The following is a 16,747-nucleotide window of genomic DNA, read 5'->3' on the forward strand; positions in this document are numbered from 1 at the left end:
CCCTTACCCTCATCTCCCCCCCCACACACCCCCCACACCCCTTATTTTATTTTTTAAGGAGGGCTCAGCTCACAGTGGCCCATGCGGGATCGAACTGGCAAACTTGGTGTTATTAGCACCACACTCTAACCAACTGAGCTAACCCGTCACCCCACATAAGCTCTTGTTCTTGTTTTATAGATACTACCACTCTTTTATCTTGAGGTTATTAAATATACTGACATTTTTAAGCATGTAAAACTGCTACATTTTCTTTCTTTGATTGCGTTTTCCTTTTACATCTAGAGGTTTGTAGCGATGAACTCCTTATGGCCAGGAGATTTTTCAAGGCTCTGGGCTCGTTTACAATTTCCATGCACAAAGTTTGAGCAGAGCGTAGTGCTGGAACGCTGGCTTCTCAGGTAGCTGTGCAGAGAACACCCTGCCAGGAGGTACAGTTCCAGATTCTTCCTGCAAGAGCAACACAACTCTTGCCCTTAAGCTTAACGCAGGTGTCACTGCTCTGACTCCTGGCCTTGTGCTGGCTGCTCAGCTCTAACTTCAGGTGGTTCCCATTTGTACACTGGCACGGCAGTTCTACCCCTCGCCACCCCTGGCCTCGTGCAGACCCACCTCCTCAGAGCCTGTTCCTATATCTTCCAGGTTCAGTCATTTATTCACCTACACTTTTTCCTTCTGTTCATTCTCAGGTTCCTGTCGCATGTGTTATCTCTCCCCACCCTCACTTGTTCCACATGTTCCCCTTAGCTCTGTCCTAAATATTACAATTACATTTAATGACACAGATATTCTTTATCAGAAACACTTAGGGACAAGTTTGTTTTCCCTTCCCTATCTATCTCTATAGACCCAAGTTGCGGAAGCTTACAAACCTATCACGCCATACTCTTCTGAAAACTACACTGTCTCCCAAACTCCCATTTCCCCTCTACAGTAATCCTTGCAAGCGATACCAATACCAGAAACTACTGGGACTTTGGCAACACCAATCACTTGGCATGATGGCAAATCTTGAATCCAGGAAGTGGGTGGGGGCAGCAATAAAAGTGCCAGGAAGTGAGGGCAATTACCATATTCTTACAGATCTTAGCTCTCTGCAACCCCTCCCCCGCTCTATTTTTCTCTTTATAATTACTGAAGAATTCCCCTATAAGATACAGTTTAGATACAGCGCTGCAGAGCACACGAACCATCATAAAACCTCATGGCTGACAACTTTTTCCTCTCATGTAGTATAGACTGGACTTAGTAACTTTTTCTTCCTCTACTATGAAAAAAGTTAACTTGTGTTTGTGCACCTATGTGTGTATGTACACACACACACACACACACACACACACACACACACACACACACACTTCTCAACATGAAATAAATTGTATGGTAATACTGGCTGCCTTCTTCCATGATTCATTTCCCCCTTTTCTACTGTTCTCTGCCTACATAAATACTCTGAGCCTGTTTATTAATTCCCTGGTAAATGTATTCCATTCCTCTCTCTGTTCCTTTTTTCCAACACTCCAGTTGCTTTTTAGAAGTTTTAGCTCTAACCTTATGCTCTCTGTCTTTCTAGCCCTGCAGTGATTGTCACTATCTTTCTGTGTTTCTCTTTCCTCAAAGTCTTGTAAAATATAACATACTGCAAAGCAGTGGTGTTCCTGGGTTTTAGCATTTGGGGTGGCAGATGGGGTGGTAACGAATCTGCTTGTAGGGGCTGGGTACGTCCCCCAGCACTCCCAACTCGTTGCATACATTTTGAATTGAAAACATTAAAGATAATGAAATGAGAAGCACGTTAATGTGCCATTTAATCTATTTAGGTGTAGTTGAGACAACAAACTCCTTACTAATACTTAATCCAACACACCTTCCATTCTGCCGGCTCAGCTCTTAGCAAACTAAAGTATGGTCACTTAAACATGGATGTGAAAAATTGGAGTGTTCTGTGAAAAGAATGACATTGGTTTCTAATTAAAATTTTCAGCATTAAGATATATAAAAAACTGCACAGGAACAATTTCCCTTACAAGGCTGGAACGCACATCTATTTTATTATCCCATCTTACAATTGACTGAATGGAAACAGAGAGACTAAGAGAGGCCTGGGTCAGTGTCATATAGGCTGGTGGTGTCAATCTAGAATTAGAACCAAGAGCCTTTGACAGCTGCATTCTCTGCTCAACAATCCATATTTTTTCAAATACTCATGTACAATTCTTCGCCCCATGCACTAATGGAAACTGCACCAGAAGGAGACCTTTGTTGTCAATTAACCAGTTAGACTAGACACTGCACTGTGCTTTGGGGTTTTCTACAGCAGAAGAACAGATTTCAGCTCCAGCCTCCTTCTAATGTAACCATAGTAAAGCTAGAGAATTACATCAAGCACTGCTGATGGTATAGAATGTCCTAATTACAATACCAAATTGCACTAAATGCTTTTCTCAATAGCAACAACCCCAGATCAATTAATTTGAAAGGACATATAAAATTGCAGTCATAGGGAGATAAATCTTTCATTAGCAAATCTTTCCATTTTGCCTGACCACTTCTAAGTAACTTTTCGATCACTAAGGATACAAATATACACACACACACACAGTTTTTATGGCTCATGGAAGAAGAAAAAGCATTTCCATTATGTTCTGTTTCTTTTGAAGAATTCCCTGAGGAATTCTGCAGAAGTTGAGGCAAATCAGCATACACAAATACATCCATTTACAATCTCCTTGGAAACTAGAATTGCTGGCCAATTCAGGCAGTAAGCAGCAAAATGTTTTCGCCAGGTTTACTTGAAGAGAGAAAAATATTATGAAAAATGCAAAGAAAGGTACATGTTGAGTTTCAGGGTTTGATGTGCTATCCTCTAGGGACCTACATTTCCATGCACCAGAAGACGGCTGCTTCATGCCAACTCTACATGCTGTGCCATCAAAATGAAATAAGCCAAAGAAAAATTATAATAAAAACGACTACCATTTATACAGCACTTAGCAGGTGCAGGCACTACACTAGGCACTTTTCTTACATTATCTCATGTAATTCTTACATCCACCTGCGGACGTAGGCATTATCACTCTCATTTTACAAAGCAGGAAACGGAGGCTCAGCGATGTTAAGCAACCCACCTAAGGTCACACAGCTAATCAGTAACGAGGCTGGTGGACACCAACCCAGATCTATCTGTTCCCTGACTCTAAAGCCATGCAACGATGCCTGTGCTCTGAACACAACGCTATATCCTCACAGCCACGATTGTGTCGTCCATAAGACCACCTTAACTGTCCCTGCACAGTTTTTTAGTGTAGTGATGCCAAGCTTCAGATGGGGTTTTCAATTGAAAATGCTTAGAAGTAACCACAGGTTTCCAGGGAAGACACAGATAAAGGCGCTGTTCCCACAGCTCACGTGGCCATCTCTTTACCCAGCACCTTGTGACTCACTTCTGCACACATCTATACTGTCAGAAAAACCCACTAGGAGGAAAGTAAAGTATTGTGCTCTACCTCTAGATGGACAAAAAGATATACACACACTCACAAACACACACAAATGGGAAATACAGATTTGTTTTGACAACCTATTACACTACAGAAATATTTAGGAATGTAAGCTGCAGCAAAGTACATCCATCTTCAAAAAGCACACACCCCGCCAAAGATTGCTTAGAGGTGGAGAAGGTGCGAATACCTCTCAACATCAACCCCCTCAGGCTAAGGGGGTGCCTAGGAGAGAGGCCTCCAGTTTTCTCTCACTAGGATTTTTCATAATGTCGTTCTTTTCACAGAACACTCTTATTTTGCACATCTACTGTTAAGTGACCACCCTGTATTTTGCAATCAGAGAGTCGAGCTGGCAGAACTGAAGTGGCTTGGCAGCTGCAGAGATGAAACTCAACTGAACAAACAGATTCTTAAGTGATGCTTAGATGGAAGAACTTGGACATGGTTCAGATTTTTTTTAATTCATTTAAATGTGTGATTGAATCCTGCTCATTACCCTCTTGGCAGTATATTATATATTCAGCTCCTTATTGCATAATAATGTTGAGTGTGGAAAATAAGAAAGGTACAATATTACCAACTCTTCTTATTATAGAAGAAGAGCAGCTTTGTTTATGTCATAAACAATAGTCAATAAATGCATATAACAAGTTAATTTTTCACAGCAATTCATACCCAGAACTTGAAATATGCTATTTTGTTCTTTGGTCCAAATTTCTTGAGACAAATAAATCCTTCTGTATAGTAATCATACTAAAATCTTGGAGTAAACAGTGTCTAAGAGCTTACAGGCTCGATTTTAGAAGATGGCTTAGTGCAGACTGGTGACAGATGACTTTACTACAGCACTGCCCACACCTCTCGGACCTCGTTTCCCAACAGTCCCCTCCCGTCACTCTCGCTGCTCCAGCCGTGGGGACCTGCTTACTTTCCATGAATGTCCCAAGCACACTCCTACCTCAGGGCCATTGCACTTACTACTTCCTCTGCACAAAACACTCTTACCTTATCCCACATAGTCACATAACATAAGCCCTCTTTTAAGTGTCTGCTCAATGTTACCTCACGTCTTCACTCATTATCCTCTATCCTTCTAACTTGCTTAATTGTTTTCTACATATTTGAATCGTTGGATATATATTTGATTCTTGACTCTCCTCTCCCATTTGAAAGTCAGCGGCATGAGCAAAGGGACTGTGTTCACTGCTATAACTCCAGCACCTGGAGCGGTCCTTGCACATAGCAAGTGCTCATGAATGAATAAATGAATGACTCTCAGCAGAGCCCGCTTAGGGCTGTGGCCCTGGCTGCCTAAGGTGTCAATTTATAAGAGGGGTACAATCATCACTGGAAAGGTAATGGGATGGACGGTATTTATTTTCAAACTCCTCTCAAGAAAAATCCTGCAAATGTTTAAAAAGAATACTTTGATAAACCTCATGGGACTGGGCGAGGATAAGCCATCCCTCCACTGGAGGTGTTAGATAAACTGCTCTCTAAGCAGAGTAAGTACAACTAGCTACAGGGCTTTTCTTTTACCAAGTAGAGTTTGCAAGTTTGGGTCAGAGCAGAATTGCCTGGGTCTAACTCAGAGAGGCCGAAAACAGCCCCCAGTGGTTCCCCTTCCCCCTGCCTTCCCTATGTCCTGCTCAGGCTCTCCTCTAAAACAACGTTGCATGAATAGTTAAACAATATTGCTTTGAAGGAGTGCCATGTCATCAGCCTACTTTGTAGGCCCACATCCCTCTCTTCTGTTCCAAGACCTACAATGTTTCTCAGTTACTTTTTGGATGCCATTCAAACTCCTCAGCTTTGGCACTCAATCCCTGGAACCTGAATATGTTACGTTACGTGGCATGACAGACTTTGTAAATAGAATTAAGACTACAGACTTTAAAATAGAGAGTTAAGAAGATTATCCTTAATTATACAATTATAATCACATAGGCCCTTAAAAATGGAATAAAAAGACAAAAGAATCAGAGAGCTATGGCAGGAGAGCGAGGAATGATTCGAAGTGTGAGAAAGATTCAAACTGCCACTGTTAGCTTTGAAGATAGAGAAAGGGGACCACAAGCAAAGAATGTAGGTGGCCTCTGGAAGCTAAGAACAACCCCTCTCCAAGAGCCAGCGGGGAGACCGGGACCTCAGTCTTATAACCACATAGACGTCAACTCTGCCAACAACCTGAATCAGCTTGGAAGCAAATTCTCCCCTAGCCCAGCCACACCCACACCTTAACCTTAGTCATATGGCTCAAAGCAGAGAAACCCGTCAAGCCCACTGGACTTTTGACTTACAGAATTGTAAGACAATACCTTTGTGTTGTTTAAAACTGCTGAATTTGTGGTAATTTATTATGGCAGCAGTAGAAAACTAATACAAGAACTTGAGCAATCTGGATCCAACTTATGTACCCAAAACATCCCATTGCTCTGAAACATGAAGCCACTGCTCCAGTCAACCTGGTCTCCTTTCAGTCCATGAACATGTTCATTTGTATCAATTCCCCCACTGTCCCTCTACTCCAGCCTGTTTCACCTACCAATTCAACTCAAACCTGTCCTCTATGGCTGAGTCAGATCCCAGTCCCACCCCTTTCATTTTTCAATCTGATTGCCCAACAGGACTTTCCACTTAGCATCACACTATGCTTTATGTAATTCTGTGTTTTTCTCAAGTGCCTTCTCATTATTTTTCCAACCAAACTTTAAGCCCTTCATAAGCAAAAATCGTGTCTCCTTTTTGTCTGGCAAAGCCCAAAACAATGGATGCACAGTAAACATTTCCTAGGAACTTGCTCATTTCACTTTGAAATGCCCACTTGGAGATTTTTACATGTAGGGTATTTTCTAATCTAACACAACAGTAGCCATTGACAAATACATACATGTATATATATATATATATATATATATATATATATATATATATATGTATATATATGTATATATACACATATATATTTCTCTATATAGTTCTATATGTTTTTACTATATTTTATCATATATATTTCAACATAGTTGATTTCAGCTTGTACCAGATATCAGATGTGCAGAGTCCTAACAAATCTGATCCAGTGACAGGAAGCACTTAATTTAATTTATTTCCATCAGCAGGGAATTCCTTGCCAGGACAGAGTTTTCATCTGATGCCAACTTTTCCACTCCATCCTGATTCCAGGGAGTTTAGTGCTAACAGCATGAAAGTCACCATGTGGGACAGCTCATCTACCTTAGTGAAATCAGGATTGCGTCTCATTGCCCAGACATCTTCAAATTTCATTGTAGTAGATATACCAGATAAACAACGACACTTGCTTTCCTTTCCAGAATAAGTTCTCACTTTTCATAAATAAAGAGAAGTTTAAGTTTTGGTTTTGATACTAAGAGGTTTTTAATTAATACACATACATTGAACAAACTTGCTCTATGGACCTCATAAAAGCAATCAAAAAAGTAGAAAGTTATAAAATATTCATCATACTGTCCTGTAGTTAAAAACATGAACCTGTAAATTTTATTACGTCACATTTATCCTCATCACACTCTCAGAGATGATAACCAACAGGGTCCAACACCCATTTAGTAAGAAAACATGTTTTTTTCATGGCAATGCTAATAGCTTTTATTATAAATTGGGTCCATTTTCATGCATAGTTATTCAGGGAACACCTACTGAGTACTTAGCATATGGTTAAAACCTCTCACCCATTATGTGGGGTTTAACTAAGAGACAAAAACTCATTGGTCTCTCCCCTTCATCTTAGCATAGGAAACCCTCTCTGATCTGGCTCCTCTCTAACTTTCCAGCTTTGGTTCCCCTCAGTTCCTGACCCCAACCTCTCCAACAACTCTGTAGTTTCTCACACGTGGACCTATACCATGAGCTCTGGCCTCTATGACCTTCATCATGCTGTTCTCCTTGCCTAAAATAGTTTTATCTCCTAACCCCCCAACCTAGTGAACCTCACTTCAACTTTTAAACTTCAGTTTAAATGTCACCTCCTCCAAAGCCTTCCTTACTGCCCTCCCCACTTAGACTTCCTTACCTCCCTAAAAACCTTTCTTGAGGGTAAAATGAGATCTTAATTCATTTTTGTAACCTTGGGACCAAAAACAGTACCTGACACAAAGTAGAGCCTCAATGAATAACTGTTGAATGAAATAGTTTCAAGTTCAGTGGTTGTACTTGAGTAACACCTTCAGTAGCTCATAAGAAAGCCAAAGAATGGATGCAAATATTAAACACCAGTATAAGATGGATCACAAAATAGGCTAGGTATATTAGCTTCCTACAGCTGCCATACAAATTACACAAATGTGGTAGCTTAAAACAAACTTGATTCTGTCAGTTATGGAGACCAGGAGCCCCAGATTAAGATGCCAGTCCACACTTCATATAGGGGTTCTGAAGGGAGAATTCTTTCCATGCTCCTCTCCGAGCTTCTGGTGGCTGCTGGGAGTACTTAGTGTTACTGGACTTATAGCCCCATCACTCCAATCTCTGCCTCATCTTCATATTGACTTCTCCCCTGAGTCAGTCTTCTCTGTGTGTCTGTCTTATAAAGATAGATGTGATTGCATTTGGTGCCAACAGAATAATCCAGGATAAATTCCTATCTCAAGATCCTTAACTTAATCTCATCTTTTGCCATAGAAGATAATATTCACTATTTTACCATATATAAGGTAATATTCCCAGGTCCCAGAGATTAGGGTGTAGACATGTTTTCAGAGACACCATCCAATCACAACAGGTTTAAATTAGTGGGGTACCCAAGCAGAATTGTGGAAATTCAGAGAAAAGAGCACAACAGGCTGGAGTGATGGCGTCAAGGCCTTACCACTTTAAAGTGTCAAAGAAATGTGCCATTATCACTATGCCTCCTTTTAGGTAGCACAGTGAGGCCAATTCCATTGACAAGGACAAGAAGGAATGGAAAAGACGGGTGCATGTTACAGAAAGTCTAGTGATGAAGTCAAGATCGAAATTTAACTCTCCTCTCCTCAAGTCTATGTATTATCTATACTCTGTTATCATCAAAACTGAATTTAAAAGAGATTAAATGACAGACACACCACAGAGCTTCTTACCATTATTTCAATGACAGTTTTTCAGTTTCTTTTATTTCTGCTGAAGTTCTCATAGTGAAGACGCTCATTCTAGTCACTGGGCAAAAGGAGCACAGTAAGAAAAACTAGGGGCTTCCCATAGTCAACAAATACTGAATCAGCATCTGCTTATAGAAAAATATGTTGAGGACTATGAAGATGAATTAGACGCATTCATACTCAAGGAGTGACCATCTCATTGAAGACATGTGATCAGCTGACAAGCACCAGGCATTGTATGTTATCGTGGCCCAGAGAGATTCTATGGGAGGTTAGACGAGAGAGATCATTCCTGACTGAAGTCGGCAGGAAAGCTGCATAGAGCAGATGGCATTTGGACAGAGCAGTGAAAAGAAAGTACTTCAGTTAAATAGGAGATAGAGAAGAGCAGGGAAAAGGGCCAGGGCAACTTAAGCAGAAGGAGACTATAGATATAAACAAAAAAGCATGGAGGGGAGGTAAATGACTATAAAGTATATTGGGAAACAAGAAATTCAGGGTATATGCCAGAGAACAATGGGAGATAAAAATGAAAAGAAAAATTGTTATATGTGGTCCTTGCCTGTCAAGCAAATGATATGGGCTGTATTAAATAGGCATGGAGCTGTCATTAAAGATATTTTGAATAAGGAGACGACATAATCAGACATAATCAGAGTTGTTTGGGAAGATTACTCTGGCAGTGGTATGAAGGGTGTATTAGAAGGCAGAGGAGGCTAGATGCTCAGAGATTATTCCAATAGTACAGCCAAGAGCTAAATAAGCGTCTTGATTAGGAAGGCAGCCATGTGAAAGGCTGTGAAAGAAATAAAAGTGAAGCAATTTCAAAGGAAAACTCAGTAGGCTATCATGACTTATTGGGTATATGGGATTGGAGATTTATTTGAGATAAATTTGGGATCAAAATATGGTAATGTGAAATAGTGATGCCATTGGAAGAATTTGGGAAGTTGGGAGGAGGAACAAGTTTAACAGCAAAAATGATTCAATTAGCTTACAAGTGTTAAGTTTCAAGAACCAGTAGAACATAAGGTAAAAATGTCAAACAGAGGGAAATGATTGGAATATAAATGTAGGAATAATTCCATGGAGAAAATAAATGACGCCACAGAAATTTATAACATCACAAAAGGAGAGAGAAAACATCTTAAAGCTTGAGTAATGTCCGTAATTGGTGAATGGTAGAAGGACAGAAGCTAACAAAAAAACTGAGACCAAGAAGAAGGGATTTGACCAAAGGAGTAATGAGAGCTTAAATGTTGAAGAGAACAGATTTCAAGGAAGAAAGGATTTCATGGAAGCGTCACCAATATCAAATATTGCAAATTTCAAAAATGTATAATCAAGGCACAGACATTGTATCTGTGTTTAGAAGGTTGTTTTCTTCAATGGACACAGAGGCCAAATTGCAAAGGGGTAAATACTTACTGGTAATAAATAAGGAAGGTAGATTAATTTTTCAAGAAGTTTAAGGATAAAATTCCAGAAGCCAATATCAGAGGAGGAATAAGGTCAAAAGAAAGTTGACTTACTTAGGTGTTTGTGGCTTTTTCATTTTAGATATTTTAGGTTATATTCTAATCCATGTTTGTTTAGTGCCTACATTGCGCCATTGTGCTAGTTGCCGAGATCCAAAGATGAGTAGAACTTGAGCCTTACCCTCAAACCGTAAACAATTTAGTGGATAAAACAGAACTTTAAAGACAACGCTCAACACAGTGTGGTAAGTACTGCAGTCATGGTAGGCAGAAGGTTGTGGGGGCACCAAAGAGGGGCATTCATCAGGTTGGGGCAAGGAGTCCTTCCGGACGGTACTGAAGGACCTCCTGGACAGGTGCTGCCTTTGAGTCTTAAGGGAGTAGGAGGTAGCATGGCATATGTCAATCAAGGAGTGGGGGAGAAAGTACTGCCTATGTTTTCTGCAAAGACAGAGACTCTTACAGGAGGGAAAAACAGAAATTGATGAGAAAGCGAGAGGGTTAGTAATGGCCGCTTGGTTCTGCGTGAGGTAGGAAAGGACAAGATCAAGCAGGCCAGTAAAGGAATTTGCCTTTCCCAAGAAGAGACAAGAGGCAACGAGTCAAAAATTGATGAGGAAACTGGGCAACATTTAAGTAGAAAAGAACGAGGCTGAGGGAGCCAGGTGCTCTGCCTCGTTCCTTTTGCACAACAGAAGGTCAACCATCAGCCAAGAGGGCGGGTGGGTGCTGGGAGGGCAGAGAAGTGGTGATTACGAGATTAACGATCTTTCATTCTTTTTAAGTAAAAAACATTTGGTTAAATCAAAGATGGTTGGGGCTCAGTCTCTTCCGAAAGCATCAAATGTGAGAAGCAATTCAGCATGCAGGTTCAGAGTTTGGGCACTGGAGCCAAACTGCCCATGTTTGTCTTGTCTGTTCCACATGTTAGCAGTGTGCTGCAAGTGACTTTATGATAGAAATCATTTCTCTGTGTCTATGTCTGCTCATCTGTAAATGGGACAAATAACAGTACCTAACTCATAGGTTTGTTGTAAGGAATAAAATAATTAACACCAGTAAAAAAAATGTTGAGAACAGTGCCTGGCATGTAACACACACTCAAAAATGTTAGCTGTTATTATTACAAACCAGCACTATCTACTCAGCACTTTCTGAAATGATGGAAATGTCCATTGTGGTATCCAGCACAGTAGCCACTAGCCACATATGGCCAGTGAGCACCAGAACTGTGGCTATTGTCACTGAAATTTAATTCTGTCCTTATTTAAATTTAGAAGGCTATATGTGGCTATTTAGAAGACATGGCAACCATTTTAAACAGGGCTGTATTAATGTAAAAAAAAAAGACACTGATTTTTATTCACCAAGGACCCTGCTCCTGAAATACTATACAAGAGGCCCAGTCAATTAAAAGGGTGGTTGTAGGTCTTAGGTCTCAGCTTTATTTTGTGAGTGGTGATGATTAAAGAGAGGATGGAGAAAGGATGTGCTCACGACCCCTGTAATTCCAAAGGAGGATTCAGTATCTGGGAAGATATTTGTTAGATAAACCAGAGGTAAGTAGTATGTCCCCAAGGGAACAGAACAGGGATTTGGCCAGCTTTTTGCTGAAGTGGGTCAGTTGAGAGCTATTAGGAAGGACAGCTGAAATTCTAAGAGAAATGGAGTGCTGCTACCTAGATGTAGTCTGGAGCCCTGTTAATTTCTGATAACAATGGAGCAATTTCACATCAGTCACCAAAAAGAGCCAATATCACTGTCTGTCTGACAACATGAAATTCAGTCTGTGATATTCACAAAAAGAGAGAGGAGAAAGGTTATCGATGAATACGCATTTTCTTTTGTGGAAGCAGGAACAGAAACAAAAGGATTGTTAATGGCTTAATGCGACTGGGGTCCTAGGTAGAGGGGGGCCTGCAGTGGCTCCCGCCCATAAGCCCTGCTGAAAAGGGGGCTGCTGAGAAGTGGGAGGGACGGGGACGAGTGTGTGGTGCGGTTATTTTGGAGTTTCTGCTTTTTCTTGACAGTATTTCAAAGCCTCTTCGTGAATCCAAAATTAGTTGTGTGATTTCTCTGTTTCTAGAACAAAAAGCATAGTGGTGTAAACAGTGTATTCCTAAGAATTTATGAAAAGGTATTATCATATTTGAAAAAGCTTAATTAAGATAGTAGTGTGGGGAAATGAAGGATAAAGCAACTCAAATAAAAGGACGGAAAGTAATTAAGTGAAGAAAAAACATTCTCGAGTAGTGCCAAGAAAACAGACACGCAAAAGTTGCAAGTTGTAGCTTGCTTTATGCACCAAGGCACTTCCGGTAGAGTGGCATACCTTGATCTTTTCAAAATGAAATCTTTGAAATTCACTAATAGATTTTCTATCTAGGGTAGTTCTGTGTGTTTAATGTGTGTGTGCATGAAAAAAAAAAACCTTCCTAGGGTAAATAATCCTACCTAATCGAGATCCCCTTTCGGGAATGTGTCTTCCAGTTCTGAGTTGTGAGAGACCTGGGTTCAAACCGAGCTCCACCTCTTACTGACTCTGTGATCTTAGGTGAGTTATTTTACCTCACTGAGCTTCGATTTTCTTAACAGTAAAATGGCAACAACCCAACATACTCGTGGAATGTTGTAGAACTGAATTTAATGAGGTAGCGTGTGCAAAATACCGGAGTGGCTGGATCATGGTGAGGACTTAATGTTACTTACTCCTTCAGAAAGAGTCCAGGGTGTGCATTCTCCTGAGAAGAATCAGACTCCCCAGAAGCTTAACACAGCCAAGAGCCGACTTGACCCTTGTTTAAACACACAAACCAAGAATGCTTGGCTCTAAGATTTCTTCTCCAAGGGAATAACACGCACCCTGGTCGTGCTTTTAGGCCTTCAAGATAAATCAGAAAAGACCTGCGTGACCAGGAATAAAGAGCAGCTGCTGCCTCAGGCTCCAGATAAAGCCCTAACTCCTAGGAATTCCCCCTGAGGCTGTCAGGACCCTTGCTCTAGCTGGCCGATGGCACCAGCCTGGCCTACCATCCAGTGTCAGGCTACTGCTGCACACCTTGAATTCTCAACTGGTCAGCTAAGCTTATTGTTCCCACCTAGGATAAGGAGCATTGCCTAGTTCATCAGATTTAAGTTTTGATTTTCAAATATCATTTTTCCTAACATTGAACAATGTGTATTTTTTCGAAAGAAACAAACGAAAGAAATAGAAACATGATTTAGGGAAGCAAACTGAGACCCAGGGTGGTTATGGGCGACACAGGGGTTTGGCTCGTCATAGGTCAAAGAAGATTGGACTCCATTTGGGACAAGAGGTTGCTCTGGAGTTAGTCAAGCCAAGTACTAGGGCCTGGGTTCAAGTGGCCTGACATCAGAGCAGGCAGAGGCCAGGGCTCAGATTCTGGCCAAAGAAAGGGAGATTTTCAAGGAGACAGTCTTGTTCTCGTTCTAATTTTTGTTAGAGGAGGCGACCTGGAAGCTTTGTTAGTTCAGAGTCCTCCTAGAACTCTCTCGGTCTCAAAGGAACCACAGTCTTTGTATTCCAGGTCTGGCCCCTATGATTCTGGAAAGCCTCTTCATGTCCCCATGTGTCTCTGGTTCCCTCAGAGGGAGAACAATATTCTAGCCTGACGAGAGCCTCCAAAGGACTCGACCTTCATGGAAACACATCACCATAATCCTTAGAAAATTTATGAGAATTCAGTTTTTCTGCACGCTCTCCTCATCCTGGCAGGAACTTTGCATCAAGTAAGAATCCCAAAACATTTAGAAAATAGATGGTGGACGGATGCTAAAAACTGACTGATGCAAGTGCAAAGCAATTGCCAGATAAATATGGAGAATGTTTGGAAAAGAAAGTAGAGCCTTCTTGAACATCTGAGAAGCCTCTCTATCTCAGCATGAACATGCACGCATGGCTGTGATGCTAGAACACAATGGCATGTCCTGGTTTTAGGATCAATCTCAGTGCTATGGATCCACGGGCAGGAACGCCACTGGCCTGACCGCTGAGCATGAAACCTAGGGTTCTCATAAGAGATCCATTAAGGACTGGTCTGTTATGGAATATGATTGACTTGTAGGCCTTGGAATTCACTTAGAGATAAAAAGAGACATTTACAGGCATCTAGGACCTGTCTCCCATTTCTTTCCAGGACCTCAGTATTCCTCATTAGCATCCAAGAGAGGATCATCTCCACAAAATGAATGAACATTAAATAGTCTCAGCCGCCTCCCACTCCCATCTCCTGTCTAGAAAACTAATATGATGTTGAGCCTGACAGTGACACAACAATGAGTTATATGATCAGGAAGGACATACTCATCTCCCCTTTCCTCCACGTCTTTTTGGAAAATGCATATTGACTCAGATGGCTTATCTTTGTCAAGAAGACCTGAGAATCCCTGAAACTCTTGAGTTCCTTGTAAGAAGGCCCACATTCCTGTGAAATACAAATAACCACAGAGAAATGCCCTGAACTAAAACTTGTTTCCATTTCAAGGGAACTAGAACAAAAGGTCACTTTGAAATGTAAGAGCAAGATAAGAAAAACAAATAGAAGTCCAGATGTTCTGTTTCTCTCTCAGTGGTGAGTGCTTACAGAGGGTCTTCTAATCCTGGCTGCAGGTGAGGGCTGAATTAGAATAACTAGACTAACGGAAAGCACCTGTTGACTCATACCTCCTGGCCTCTAACTTGGTAGTAGTGCTCTGGCCCCTGGTAGGCCTTTATCACAGAAGCACTGCTTCTTGCCCTTGCTCACACAATGGCATCCTGAACAAATGTGGTCAGATAATCTCCCAAAAAGGATTGAAATTAAAGCCTCCCAATACTCCTAGGATGTCTCTCCATCATCCTGCCTTCTCTGCACCCTAATAAATTCTCCTTTCCACTCCTTCCAATTCTTACCTCTATTCCCTTATTTTGCTCTAGGAATTGAAGTGGGGCTTCTGGGGAGAGGGAAGCCACGGCTCAAATTTCAAGGGCTCTAAGCTGGAAGAACACACAAGCTGTTCCCCCGCAAACACTTTTCCCCAACAGACCATCTTTTTCCATCTACATTTCAATCCGTATTTACTGTACTCATGATATGTGATGTACTTCATAAGCTATATATAGTAGAATTGCTTACGAACTGTCCCCTTTAATTCATTGGTTGGTTTAAAAACACATTTATAAAGCACTTATTACGCCAGATAAATATGTTAAAATGTTACCCTCCACATGGGATTTTGTAGACCATACACACAAAATATGCAAGACCCACAATCTGCATATTACTCATCACTGTGCTACAAGAACTCAAAACACCCCTAAGGACAATCTGCAATTCCTTGTGCACAGCTCACATGCAGAATCTTTTTGTTTTAGAAACGAAACAGGGCAGTCTAGCCAGCCATTATCTCAGAAGTGAATTATATACCTTTTACAAAGTTTGGCCCAATATCCCCCTTCTTACATTTCTTGGCTTTGTTTATTTGCCATTTTCTTTTCTTCTTGAAAATTATAGACATGGTAATTCACTTGAGATGCACTGGGAATCTCAATCTGGCACCAGCGTTCCTGGTAATTTGCTGCCTTTTAGCCTGAGATAGTGCACGTTGCACTTGCTGCAGTGGATCAAACAGCCATTGCCGAGCCTATCTCCAATAACAAGTGGAAGCTCACATTTTTTAAACACAACAACCATGTTTCTGTCTCAGAATAACAAATGAAAAACATGACAGCTTGTTTTGGAGCTGGAAGAGAGAGAATTCCAACAAAGCAAAAAAAAAAAAAAAAAAAAAAAATAGCCCCTCAGCTGAAATACTTGTACAGATTTGGAGGACAGAAAAGGTACAGGAAATAAATCACCTGTTTGGTATCTCTCAATCAAATTAGACCAATCACTAGCTGAATTCAAGAACCTGAATTCTCATTGACCTCAGACGCTGGACAGTGAAGGCTGGTCAGGACTGCATTCAGTCAGAATGTCAGAAGAATATGCCATAAATTGTCCAATAAATTCTCTCTCATTTTCTGTTTATTAGTTTTCTAACAAGAATGCCTCTAGTTGAGCAACTTCTTTAAGGTCACTTAATATTCTCATTGAGGGGTCTTGGTTGTTGCAAGGTTTCTGTGTCAATTGGAGATTGATCGTAAAAGCCAACCCTGCCAGGCAGGACTGCCCTTGTTCTGCACCCATTTGTCACGTGGCATTGCAGAAGGAAGTGAGCAGCTGCCTAGTGTCTCTCTCATTTAGAGCAAATTCTGGAGCTGATCAAAGGACAAGCCTCCTGTTAATCAAGGGCTCCACAGTCTTTGAGTTAAAGATACTAACAGCTGTGGCGATACAAAAGAAAAAAATTTCTTTTGCATAATATGCCTAGTGTAAGGGCCTATGTAACATCTGTGCAAAGGAGACTATTGCCAGCGTGCACTGCATTTTTAGCAAGGCACCGAGAATTTCAGACAAGGAACGCGCAGGGCAGCAGGGAAATGCTGCATGTATTGTATTTCATCCTGACCTTTCCCAAGCAGCTGCTATTTTCTAATGTGTGAGAGGCGTACTTTCAATCCTTTCTGCTTGTCATTTTTGATGTTTGGATTCTGGCTACCAAATCAGCAATTAGGCCACCAAAGAAGGACCTGCCGTTGCTGTGGTCTCCC

This window comes from Rhinolophus sinicus, chromosome 17 (genome assembly GCF_057876585.1).
Source record: "Rhinolophus sinicus isolate RSI-liver-muscle chromosome 17, RSI-T2T, whole genome shotgun sequence".
Classification (NCBI taxonomy): Eukaryota; Metazoa; Chordata; class Mammalia; order Chiroptera; family Rhinolophidae; genus Rhinolophus; species Rhinolophus sinicus.